The sequence below is a fragment of the Pleurodeles waltl genome, chromosome 6, assembly GCF_031143425.1.
Source record: "Pleurodeles waltl isolate 20211129_DDA chromosome 6, aPleWal1.hap1.20221129, whole genome shotgun sequence".
NCBI classification, from domain to species: Eukaryota; Metazoa; Chordata; class Amphibia; order Caudata; family Salamandridae; genus Pleurodeles; species Pleurodeles waltl.
The window spans coordinates 734,220,839-734,233,262 of NC_090445.1; the positions used below are offsets into that span (position 1 = coordinate 734,220,839).

Sequence of the window (12,424 nt, forward strand, 5' to 3'; positions counted from 1 at the left end):
AAAATGAGAACCTCGGTTGGGGCAGTTAGTCCTCATCCAGGTGGTGATTTTAGTCATAGTGCTTTGGAAGTTGCCCTTGGCTGTGACGTCGTCGTCTGTGAGGGACAGGACGAGCTGAGTGTTGTCAGCGTTGGAGATGATGTTGAGTCCACGGGTGCAATCTGTGTCTGTAAAGGAACAGATGTCAGAGCACTCATGATATCATAATTAGAAGTTACTAATGTATCCAGTCTTCTTTGTAAATCAATCACAAATTCGTGTTTATCTCAGAGTCCAGTTTTATTCATAGTGTTCAAATATCCTCCATAAGTACAGCCAACACGTGCTTCATCCTATGAGAAGTTACTCTCTTAAGGACTTCATCAGGGCTTAGTTTCAATTAAAATGTTAAGTAGAGAAATTCTCAAACGCTCGATAAATTGCCTTTATGCCATATATTTAATCCAAAACAAAATTGCATCGAGGTAATCTCCGTATGTATCCCTCAGAAAAATCTATCAAAATATACGTGGGGAACCAACCGCGCGGTCCAATTCACCCTGCAGCGTCCCAGTAACAACGAGCAGCAATCTGTGTCTGCCAGTGAGGTCATGGAGGGGTTGAAGACGGTGGAGGCTGAGGGAGGAACCCTGGGGGACGCTGCAAATTATGTCCTTGGGTGCGAAAGTGAAGGGAGGAAGATAGATTCTTTGAGTTGGACCTAAGAGGAAGGAGGAGCTCCAGTTGAGTGCATTGCCTTGGATGGTCGAGTCTGGTGATGAGTGTGGTGGGAGATGGTGTCAAAAGCTGCAGACAAGATAGGTCGAGGACAGTAAAGGTAGTTGATCATCCTAGGTTGAGGAGGCGTCTGATGTCACCTGTAGCTGCGATCAGGACGGTCTTGTGCTGTAATTTGGTTGGAATCCGGGTTGGGAAGGGTCAAGCAGGTTGTTTCTTTTGATGTAGTTTGAGCTGGCAGTTAATGGCTTTTTCCAAGACTTTGGCGGGGAAGGGTAGAAGTGACATGGGGCAATAGTTTTTGGGTTACTGAGGTTTTCTTCAGGGGGGGCTTGACTTTGATGTGCTGAGAAGCGAGGGGGTGAGTGGCTGTGGTGATGGAAACATTGATGATGTCCGTGAGGGAGCTTGCAATTAATTCTTTTTCTAGATTGTAAATGTGGTGTGGCCAGGGGTCCACGGAGAATGCAGAGTGGATGGAGCCCATGATGGAGATGGTGTCTTCATTGAAAAGAAACTTTCAGTCCCGGATCCGGTGGGGTTAGGGTGTGTTGTTTTGGGTGCAGAGGTGGTTGAGGTCAGTGGGTTGGGGGTTGAAGTTGCTGTAGACGTCAGAGGTCCTGTGGTTAAAGTAGTCTGCCTGAATGTCGCAGAGGGCTTGAGAGTGGCAGATCGTGTTCTCTGTGGCAGACGGGGAGTAGAATTCTCTGACAATACTGAACAGTTCCTTAGTGTGGTTGGTGCATGCCTTTATGCAGGATGTGAGGGCTTTTTTCTTGGTCTCTAAGATGGTGGTGGTAACTGTTGAGGAAGGATCTGTAGGTGTTAGCTGGTGTCTTGATGATGCACCAGTCTCTCCTGAGTTTCTTGCATTGGTGTTTGAGGGTCAGAAGTTCTGGGGTGAGCCACTTAGCTTTCTTGGTATGTTTGCTGGTGTTTTTTGCAGGAGGGGTGCAATGCTGTCAGCGGCTGAGGAGATCCAGTTGGTGAAATTGTGTATGCTGTTTTCGAGGGTATCTGCGGGGACGGGTTGTGGTTAGTGCCTCATGTGTGCAAGTGATAGACTTGGTATGCCCCTGCGCCCAATGACTACCATGTGAATGCTCTGTCCACAGTTGTCTGTCCTGTACTCAATTGCAACATGAGATGAGTGCCTGTTTGCTGTGCGGTTGACTCCTGCTTGGCCTGCGACTAGATGCAACGATTTGCTTGGCTAGTGGCTAGAAATGCTGATCTTCTGCTTGGCCACATGGCGGGTGTCTCCTTTACACTTGGCTAGATGTGGCAGGCATCAGCTTGGCCCACGGATAGAGACTGTGGCTATCTGCTTGGACCATTGCTAGATGTGGCAGGCTTCTGCTTGGTCAGTGGATAGATGTGGCAGGCGTATGCTTGGCCCATGGATAGAGACTGTGACTATCTGCTTGGACCATTGCTAGATGTGGCGGGCATCTGCTTGGCCGCTGGATAGATGTGGCGGGCATCTGCTTGGCTGCTGGATAGATGTGGCGGGCATCTGCTTGGCTGCTGGATAGATGTGGCGGGCATCTGCTTGGCTGCTGGATAGATGTGGCGGGCATCTGCTTGGCTGCTGGATAGATGTGGCGGGCATCTGCTTGGCTGCTGGATAGATGTGGCGGGCATCTGCTTGGCCGCTGGATAGATGTGGCGGGCATTTGCTTGGCTGCTGGATAGATGTGGCGGGTGTCTTCTTGGCTGCTGGATAGGTGAGGTGGGTGTCTGCTTTGCTGCCGGATGGACGTGGCGGGCGTCTGCTTTGCTGCCGGATGGACGTGGCGGGCGTCTGCTTGGCCGCCGGATGAACGTGGCGGGCGTCTACTTGCTTTGCTGCCGGATGGACGTGGCGGGCGTCTGCTTGCTTTGCTGCCGGATGGACGTGGCGGGCGTCTGCTTGCTTTGCTGCCGGATGGACGTGGCGGGCGTCTGCTTGCCCAGCTGCCGGATGGACGTGGCGGGCGTCTGCTTGCCCAGCTGCCGGATGGACGTGGCGGGCGTCTGCTTGCCCAGCTGCCGGATGGACGTGGCGGGCGTCTGCTTGCCCAGCTGCCGGATGGACGTGGCGGGCGTCTGCTTGCCCAGCTGCCGGATGGACATGGCGGGCGTCTGCTTGCCCAGCTGCCGGATGGACATGGCGGGCGTCTGCTTTGCTGCTGGATGGATGTGCAAGCCATGATGATACTTTGTAAGGACCTAGGTATCTGTGAAGGTTTTTGAACTGTACAAATATTGAGGGATTATTCTGGAAAGTGCTGCAACTTGCTACGTGCCTAGAGCATTATAAGGGAGCGATTTGGTAGATCAGGCCAGACAAGCCAACCACATGGCTAAGTGAGCTTCCCTACTAATTTGAGCTTGCAGTGTGAACAACTACAAGGTTACATCATGATGTTTTGACTCTCAGCCTGCTATTCTGTGTATTGTTAGACCACTGGCCAATGGTCTGATGCAAACTTCCCAAAGTGCCCTGGACAGTTTTTTTACAAGCTTAGGTAAATGTATTTTTCCATACACTGATGGTTGTACCATATCTAGATATAATTTAGTGATGCCTAGTGATTTCCTCAATGTCTTTGGGGGTACTCCCATTGTGTACACCCTAGTGCTTTTTAGCGATCCAGATGTTCGAGAGAAGAAACTGGAGCATATAATTAATTATTTTTCATTAGGGTTCCATGGCTATGCACCCGACCTCCTGCTAGGCATTCACTCGTTGATACCTCTCTTATTTGATTTGAATTGTGGTGACTAAAATGTCCTATCTTATGTCTGTTTGAATTCCTTTGGTATGCGTTTCTGTACAATAGTATTGGTACCTCAATGTTGACTGCAATTTGAGAATTTGAGCTCTTTGTGGAAAAAACTTGATTTAAATATGACTTTTCTGCTATATTTCTTCTGCCGGATGGCCCAGGTGTGGATTGTGGGACACTAAGTTTCTAGTGCCAAATCTGCGGCACAAACGTTTAAATTAACAGCTCTCGAAATGCTCAGGTTGATAAATCAGAAGAGCAGATTTATGTTTAGGGAGAGTTTACGTTTAAGTTCAAGGAGAATTCTAGCAGATTTAATAGGGTTCAACAGTGCAAAAGAGATTGTTGATGGGTGAGAATCATTAATAATTACTCTGAGAGAATTTCATTGTATGATCCTCTGTGCCAGTGCACATCTTGGCCATCAGTCTTTAATGTACATCCATTGTCTGAATCAATCAATGCAAGCATGTCTCCTAATGCAAGATGTTTCACTCATCTATACTTGCTATACTATTAACCCTGTTGACAATGTAATTTGTGTATTTCCATATCTACTGACTGTTACTGTATTATAGTAATAGGGGTTGTAGTACAAGGTGCCCTGAAAGATATATAAACATCGGGGCACAGGCCTTGAAAAATCATAAAACTGTTACTAGACCTGCAGGTTGAGAAACTTAAATAATCTATTCGACCAAAACTGTAATGTCCTTGACACTTAAACAGGACTCACATTGTGTGGTCCTAGTCAAATATTTTAGTTCACAGTCACCTTTTTTCTTCATTGTCACATGACGGTATGTGAGGTCAACATTTCTGCTGTACAAAAAAACATCTTTGGTTAAATAGACGAAACTTTGCTCTATGTATAAAAATAATCTAGCCCACATATAGGCCACACATGATCCATGACTTGCCTCCTAGTTTACTGATAGCTTTGCCCTGAGGGCAGGAGTGTTTCTCAGTTTATGTTAAAACACTACATTTTCATAAATATATTACTAATGCACTATGTGATTGCACACTGTCATTAACAGACAGAACATTTCCAAGAAATGTCCAGAAACCTTCCCACTAACTTGCAGCTTTACTGGTAAAACGATATGTATTGACAATCCGTGACAATCAGGTTTCAGAAAACATATATAGCCTTTGCACATAACGAAGTAAAGTGTTCTGATTTTGTTTTCATCCTATTATATTTTTTTCATCACACAGAAGTACAACCAATGGGCTTTCACAATTAATGAAATATATTTTGGAAATGTTTGTACAGATTACTTAGTTATTTAAATGTTGTGTGTTATGAAAAACCTGACAAAATCCTGGAATTCTGCTGTGAGAAGGAAAAGTAATTGCCAGACAAACTAACTTTTGACCTCTGTCTCTGAACACAGACCAAATGTGACAAGAACAAGATCTAAAATCATCTTTATTGCTCCTCCACTTTCTGACTTAACAGAACACCTGCCCTTTGTCAACTCACCTGGAGGCACCTGTACCTCCTAAAATAATGACTTGCCATAGCGAGTGGGTGAGTAGGTTTTTCGAGCCCTGGGGCAGTATAATCATTTAGACCAGTGCCAATTTACCCATCAGAGTTAAGTGCAGAGTGTTCCATAACTTTATGGATGGTTTCAGTCTCTCCATAACTCTCCCTCTATTGAGGGCCCTGAACACTGACTCGTCATGAGCCAATCTGATCCCCAAGTATTGGGCGCTCTCTGTTCCTGAGGGGAGGTTCACCCAGGAAAGTGCAGCCAAGGGCCGGCCAGACAGTCTCCGTACCTATGGGGAACAGTTTAGATTTAGAACGGTTAACAGCCAAGCAACATATTTTGGCAAACTCAGCAAAGAGGGTTAGGATGATGAGGTCCTAGTATTCGGGTTGTCCCAGGTACAGTAGGGTGTCATCTGCATATACAGAGAGCACATGTGCATTAATTCCCACCCAAACATCCCAGCCCCTCAGTGCAGAGCATAGTTGGCAAGCTATTGGCTCCATCACTGTTGTGAATAGTATGGGTGACAATGGGCATCCCTGTCCATTCCATGATGTAAGGGGAATGGATGAGGTACTGCCCCCACACCCCACCCTCAGTTTTGCTGTAGGTTTCACATAAAGCAGCTGTACCCATTTTATGAAGGATTCCCCTATACCCACTTTACGTAACACTTCCCACAGATATTCTCACAATAGAGAATTGAAGGCCTGCTTGATATCGAGGAGAGCTAATGCGTATGGGTCTTCCTCAGTGGTCAGTACGTGCAAAATAATTGAGCCTCCTCAAAAATATTGAGTATATTTCTCCTTGGTATAAAACCTCACTGATCATCATGGATCAAGCAAAGCGTGTATGGCAGGAGCTGTGATGCTAAGATCTTGCTTAGGATTTTCACATCCACGTTAAGCATGGATACAGTGACAGTAACTTCTTCCCCGTTCCTGTCTAGTTGAGGCAGCATAACTATGAGGGTCTCTTGCATGGAACCACGGAGAATCCCCCTCCCATTCTCCTTGTATAAGCTTCCATGAGTCACTCAGCTGTGGTTTCTGCTCTGCTCTGATAAAACCCCGCTGGCAAGCCAGCGCCACCAGGGGCCTTAGCAGTCTTCAGCACCTTCACGGCCGCCACAATTTCTTCTTTGGTTGAGGGGGGCATCCTCTCTAGGCCCTCCAGGTACGCGAGTCAGATCTGTGTTGAGCAGGGCAGTGAACCCACTGCCACTTTTATTGTGGATCCCAGATAAATGTGGAATGCATGTTTCACCCCGGAGGAGAGTGGCCAGCAATCAACTCACTTTATCTCTCTTCATATAGAGACTTGGCTGATAGTGCGGACATACATGTCCAAACGGTCCCATGTATTGAATAACTCACATTTACATTCTTTCCACTCACCCAGTTTCTGGGAGTGATCTACCATCGTGGTTTCTAGGGTGACTAATCTCTGTTCCAGAGTATCCACGGACCTGGTTAATTGTTGCCTCACCCCAAATGTGACCTTTAGGCATTCCCCACATAACATCACCTTCATAGTCTCTCACTCAACTGCTCTTGTAGACGCAGTATCCCAGTTCTCAGCAAAATAGTTGTCAACCATCTCCCTTACTGCTCTGTTGAACACAGGGTCTGTCAGGGCCTCGGCTGTCATCCGCCACATAAGTATCTTAGAAGCTTCTCTAGGCATTCTGAATGATACCAAAGTGGAGGAATTATCTGATATATTGTGATCCAGGTAACTAACAGCTTCCATGCACTAGATAACATACAATAATCTAGGCAGCTGTACATCCCAGTAGCGGGTACAGCACAGGCGTATACTTTAGTAGTCAGACACTTCCCCTCCAACCATCAGATAAGCCTGCGCATACCATGATTTCTTTTGTCGCACCAGTCTCTGCTGGCTTAGTATCCGATTTAGGGGGATGGCGATCCATTTCACCATCTAGCACAAAATTGAGATCCCCTGCAAAAAGGACCTGCGCCTCAGGGACTCAATGCAGCCCCGCCAGGTGTGAGTCTCCTGCAGAAATGCCATTCACACCCTATAGAGCCATAAGTAGGAATACACCCTTCTCCATTTCTCAGGCTGGCCCAATCCTCGTACATTTCAGGTCAAAAACCAGCCAAGGATAAGCCATAATACACAAACCGTGTAGGTTCCCGTATCACGTCACATGATTTGGGGATCACCCTTACTACCACTCCACATGCTCCTATATGAAAGATTTGATACACATTTGTCATGTAGCCAATACCCATACAGTAATTGTATAACAACACCCATCAAATATATGAGAGAAAACGCCCCTTCCAAAGGCAGGAAGTCCAAACAACCTGTGCCCCAAAACATCAGGCCAACATTAGTCACTCTGCCCCAACCCCACCCCATTGAGGTCAGCACCTCAACTTTGTGTTGCTTGTGCAGTGAGCCTTGCATCTCAGCCAGGTGGCGAGTCCGACGGCACTCCAACCACCCGGAATGAGACTGTAGCCCACTACGACCCTCCCACGACGGCACTCCAACCACCCGGAATGAGACTGTATCCCACTACGACCCTCCCACCAGCAAACAATCAATCAATCCCCCATTTACTGACAATATGCAAAAACCTATAACTGATGCAATCCAACCCCCCAACGTGGACAGTCTCATGCAGTTCTTGTATATCCACGGTTACACCTAAACCAGTATCAAGCTGGCACAGGCAGGCTAACGAAGACCTGACCCCCAAAATAATAAAGTTTGGTGCCCACAACAGTGGTTCCAGGTAGCCATACAGCTTGTTATTTGGTCAGTATCAGTAATCAGTCTTTTCCATCACTACAGTATTCAGCACCTTCCCTGTGGCTCTGGATAGAGTCCCCAGTGTCTGACACAAAATCAGATGTCTTCAGGGTGCCGTTGGGACCCACTGGCAGCCTGAGTCTGCCGAGGGCCTCTGAGACCTTGCTCTTCTCCAGGGGGTGGGGGTTCCAGCATAACCTGGCCCAGAGACTGGTTGCAGCCTGTGAGGTGCATGGTCCTGGGAGCCTAGCCAGGCATTCACTTCCTCAGAGGTGACAAAAAGTAATGCTTGACCCTCATGTTGAAGTCTCCGCTTCTCTGGGAAGGGGAGACTAAAGGATGCCACAATCACGTAGACACTTTCTATTAGCCAAATAGTCTCTGCGGACTTCCTGAACTCTCTGGGTGTAGTCCAGCAATATCAGAATATTCCTGCTCTCGAACTGGAGGGCGCCTCGGAACTGTTGCAGTATGGCATCCCTATCATGGAAATTAAATAGGCGAGCAATAATAGCATGGCATCAACACCAATACACGATTGACACGCTTGATAGTAAAAAAAATTCTGATAGGCGTTTGGATTTCAGCACTGTGGTGATCTATTCCTTTTTTAAAAAGTTACACAGATTGCCCCTCTACTTACTCGACAAAACCCAACCGGAGGTTATTCTTCTTGACACTGCCCTCAGCGTCCTCCACCCTATCATCCAGACAGGCCGTGAGATCCTGCAGCTCCAAGACTGTTTTCTTGAGGGAGTACACTTCTAGTTGCATGTCTGCAACCTGGCCCTCCACCTCTGTGACTCTGATATTTTTCTGAAATCGACTCATAATAGGCCCACTTTGATTGTCACTGTTGATGTTTGTTAACATGATCTCTCGGGATCCCTTGATTTCCACGATTAGATCAGCCATGGTTGGAGGTGAGTCCTCGCCTACCCCCCTTTTCTGTCTTGTGGCTAGGGGTGAGCATAATTGACTATTGTATTGGTATGCACAGTCTTGGTTGGTTTATTTTTTACCATATTAACCACCCAGTATAAAAAAGACAAGAAGCTGCAGCTGCGGTCCCCATGAGCTGACTACCTGGCAGCCACGATGGTGTGGCTGATCTAAGGCCCAGGACCTAAGTGACAGACTCCTTTCACCTGCAAGTATATTAATTGTTCTGGCAGAGTTAAGATTTGAAGACCTCGCAAGGGGGAGTGTTTACTCCGTAATCTAAAATGCACCAGAGCAATTCAGGGCCCACAATATGGCATCCCTGTACTCGCTGGATTCCTTGGCTTGTAGATCTCGAGCCAGGGAAGGAGGGGCAACCATCTGAGACAACAGCCAACTGTGCAGTAATAGCCCCTGGGCCCGCACTGCCAGTCGACTGCTGCATGGCACTGGGCCTGCGCCTCCTGCACTCTCCAGGTGTTCCCTTGGGCAAATTGTCAAGAGACTCAGCGTGGGCCGATCCAAAGTCAGGGGTCTCAGAGTCTGTCCCTCCTCACCCCCTAATATAACAATAGTCCAGGTAATATACGGGGGTTCCACAGGGTAAAGCATTAATTCTGTTGACCAGATTGTTCTAGTGCAGGTCTGGGCCCATAAGAATTCTTATAGGTACTCACAACTCCCCAGGCAGGTCTGGCTGATGGAGGGGGTGGGAACCACACACCAATCATCTTTGGGCTGTGCTGCATATGAGTGTCCGCGAGGCACCGGGCCGGTCCCCACTGCTCACTCCAGGTGGATCATCAGAGGAGGTCCTCGGGGGGTACCGCCTCTGGCTGTCAGTCTTCAGGCCGGCTGGGTCCAGCTGTTGCCACTGAGTTGCACAGTGGTATAGAAAGCCTAGCAGCCGCGCTGCCTCCTCAAATCCGTCTTCGCCTCCTCTGTCAGCTCTTTGCTGCAGTGCCCGACAGCACTCCTCACTCCCCAGCAGCAGCGATCCTCGGTCCTGCATCCACCCTCCGCTCCACCCTAAAATCTAGGCCTGTGAATCCTCGGCTCAGCAGGGCCCACCTCCGCCCATGCCAGGCCACAAAGCGAGTCAAAGTCAGCAGCTGCAGCAAACAATGTCTTGTGGCTTCCAATAGTGGGGCACTTACCTCTAGATGCTCATACGTGGGGGAGAGATTGTGAAGAAAAATTAAGGATTTTACAGGGGCTGGCGGGGAGCTCTGGGGAAATGCTACCGGTCGGCAATCTTGCCAGGCCACGCCCTCCCTTCTTCTTTACTTATTAAGCCGTTCTAGCGAGTACTGGCATCCCACTGAGCTGCACAACCATGTAGAAAACCTAGAAGCTGCACGGCCTCCTCAAGCCGGCTTTGCCTCCTCTGTCAGCTCTTCTCTGCAGTTCCCGACAGCACACCTTTGCTCCCCAGCGGCAGCGATCCTCGATTCCGCCCCAACCCAAAATCTAGGCCTGTGAATCCTCCGCTCAGCAGGACCCACCTCTGCCCACGCCAGGCCACAAGGCGAGTCAGTCAGCAGCTGCAGCAAACAATGGCTTGTGGCTTCCAATAGTGGGGCACCCACTACGGGGCGTTTACCTCCAGATGCTCATTTGTGGGAGAGAGATTAAGAAAAATTAAGAATTTTACAAGGGCTGGCGGGGAGCTCTGGGGAAATGCTACTGGACGGCAATCTTGCCAGGCCACGCCCTCCCTTCTTCTTTACGTATTAAGCCGTTCTAGCGAGTACTGCCATCCCACTTTTTGGACACTAGAGTTTTATTAATCAACATAAGCCTACAAAGTTATCTAAAATGGAAGCGAGATTCAGACCATATAATAACAGCAACCATGTCCTATTTTAGAAGTTGGCAGGAACTTGAACTTAATCTGCCTCGCCCATCACAAGGTCCTCCTTTGTGTGACTGATTGTCATCAATTTATAGAAGGCAGTGGCTGAAAAAGAACATGGCAGAAAAAGAACATTGAGGCAGCCCATATCTCCGCTTATTCATTATGCTTGCCAAGTAATTCCTTTTGAGAATTTCATACTTTTAAAATGATGTTTTTGTGCTGCCTAACATATTTGCAAGCTAATTATATTCTTGCCGCTAGTATATATTTTTTTTATTTCCTCATTTGCTTGTTGCCATATGTAAACCAATTCCCAGCATGGTGCAAATAGTTCTTCCTTGTTCTCACGTATGCAAGAATGGAGACCACTTTGTTCCCTGAGAGACTGATAAAAGTACGAGATCTTATTTCACTGCCTGAATTTTGCCTTTAAAGTCAAAACTATCAACGTATTTTCTAAATATAGTTGCACGGCTTGGAACGTCGCATTTATGCGACCTTGAATAGCGATTTACGTATGCCCCATTTCTCAGAGTATTACTCATCTTTTGTTTTCTCTCTTAAAAAAAAAATAAAAAAAAATATGAGCTTGTCTGAATTTTAATGTGAGTGAATGGCGCTGGTCAGTTCAGTTCCATTGGCTATTTCATACTGTATCCATTTGCACTGCTGCATACGACAGATGTAAAGAACATTGATCTGATATACTTGGAATTCACAATCCCCTTACGGCTTGCCTCCTAGGGAGTCGGAAAGGGTGCATTCCAATTAAAACCTTTACATTAGATCAGTTCTAAATGAATTCACCTTTTGTCAATAAAGGATGTTTTGTTACAGTGACTTTTCCAAATATGAATTGTGACAGCTTGCATCTTGGAGGGACAGTTTTACCTTTCACATAGAAGGGTGCTTTCGTTTTTTAATTCATATTTTGCTTTTAGCTGATGATTCTACTAGGGATGACTGTCTTCCGCTAAAGCCTCTTGACTTGATATTTGAGTTTATGGTTCTTAAGGTGTTTTACTCAAAATATTTTCTTGGTGAGGGAATTTTTAAAGCACATTATGATTGATCCTGACTTTAACTGACATGTTTTTGTCAACAAATGTAACAGTTATTTAGAAAAGGAAGCTCCAGCCAATTTGGGTATGCAGTTATTCAATGAGATCTGACGGTAAACCCTGCAATATATTGTTTTCTTCTTTCTTAAAATCAGGAAAATAAAAATCGGGTACATGGAAGTAATTTAAGAGAACCCTGTTATTGTCGTCCCAGCTGCATGCAAACATTCTGTCAAGCTCAGAGCAGGCCATGGAGGAGTTTGTAAAAAAGCTGGCCTGGGAAGGAATTAAAACTCTTCTTAAATGTTAAGGAAATTGAGCTACTGAAAATAACAATATAGTGCGGAATTTCGAGATAGCATGGAAGATATTGGAACCAGGAGCATTCAGTACATAAAAATAAGCCTTGAAAGTCAAGCGAATTGTGGGCATGGGGCAATAATAAGCTCCTTCCAGAATTAGTGGAGGGCTGAACCACAGTATACTTGCCACAAGATGTGTCAAGCTGTAGACAGGAGCTAAGATGAAATACATGTGCTTCTTTCATTCAGGACAGTATCCCTACCAACCAAGCAATGTATATCCCCAGTGCTAATTTTGCTTATTGTTGTCATTGAGGGCTGGGCAGCAGTGGGCATTTCTGCTGTCCTAGCAGAAAGAGCCATTGACCTCTTAAGATCAAACACTGGATAAGGATTGAGTTGGTGGCAAATGAGTTGAAAAAATGTTCTGTGGCAGAAAATAATTATTGTATGGTGTAGAACAGTGTTGTCCAACGTT

At 46.6% G+C, this 12,424-nt stretch overlaps 1 protein-coding gene across 1 annotated transcript in view; it reads left to right on the forward strand.

Moving 5' to 3' along the window:
- The window catches only part of PDZD8 (PDZ domain containing 8), a 402,964-nt gene that overhangs the window by 1,688 nt on the left and 388,852 nt on the right, over window positions 1–12,424 (forward strand). The gene's annotated exons all lie outside the window — the stretch shown is intronic.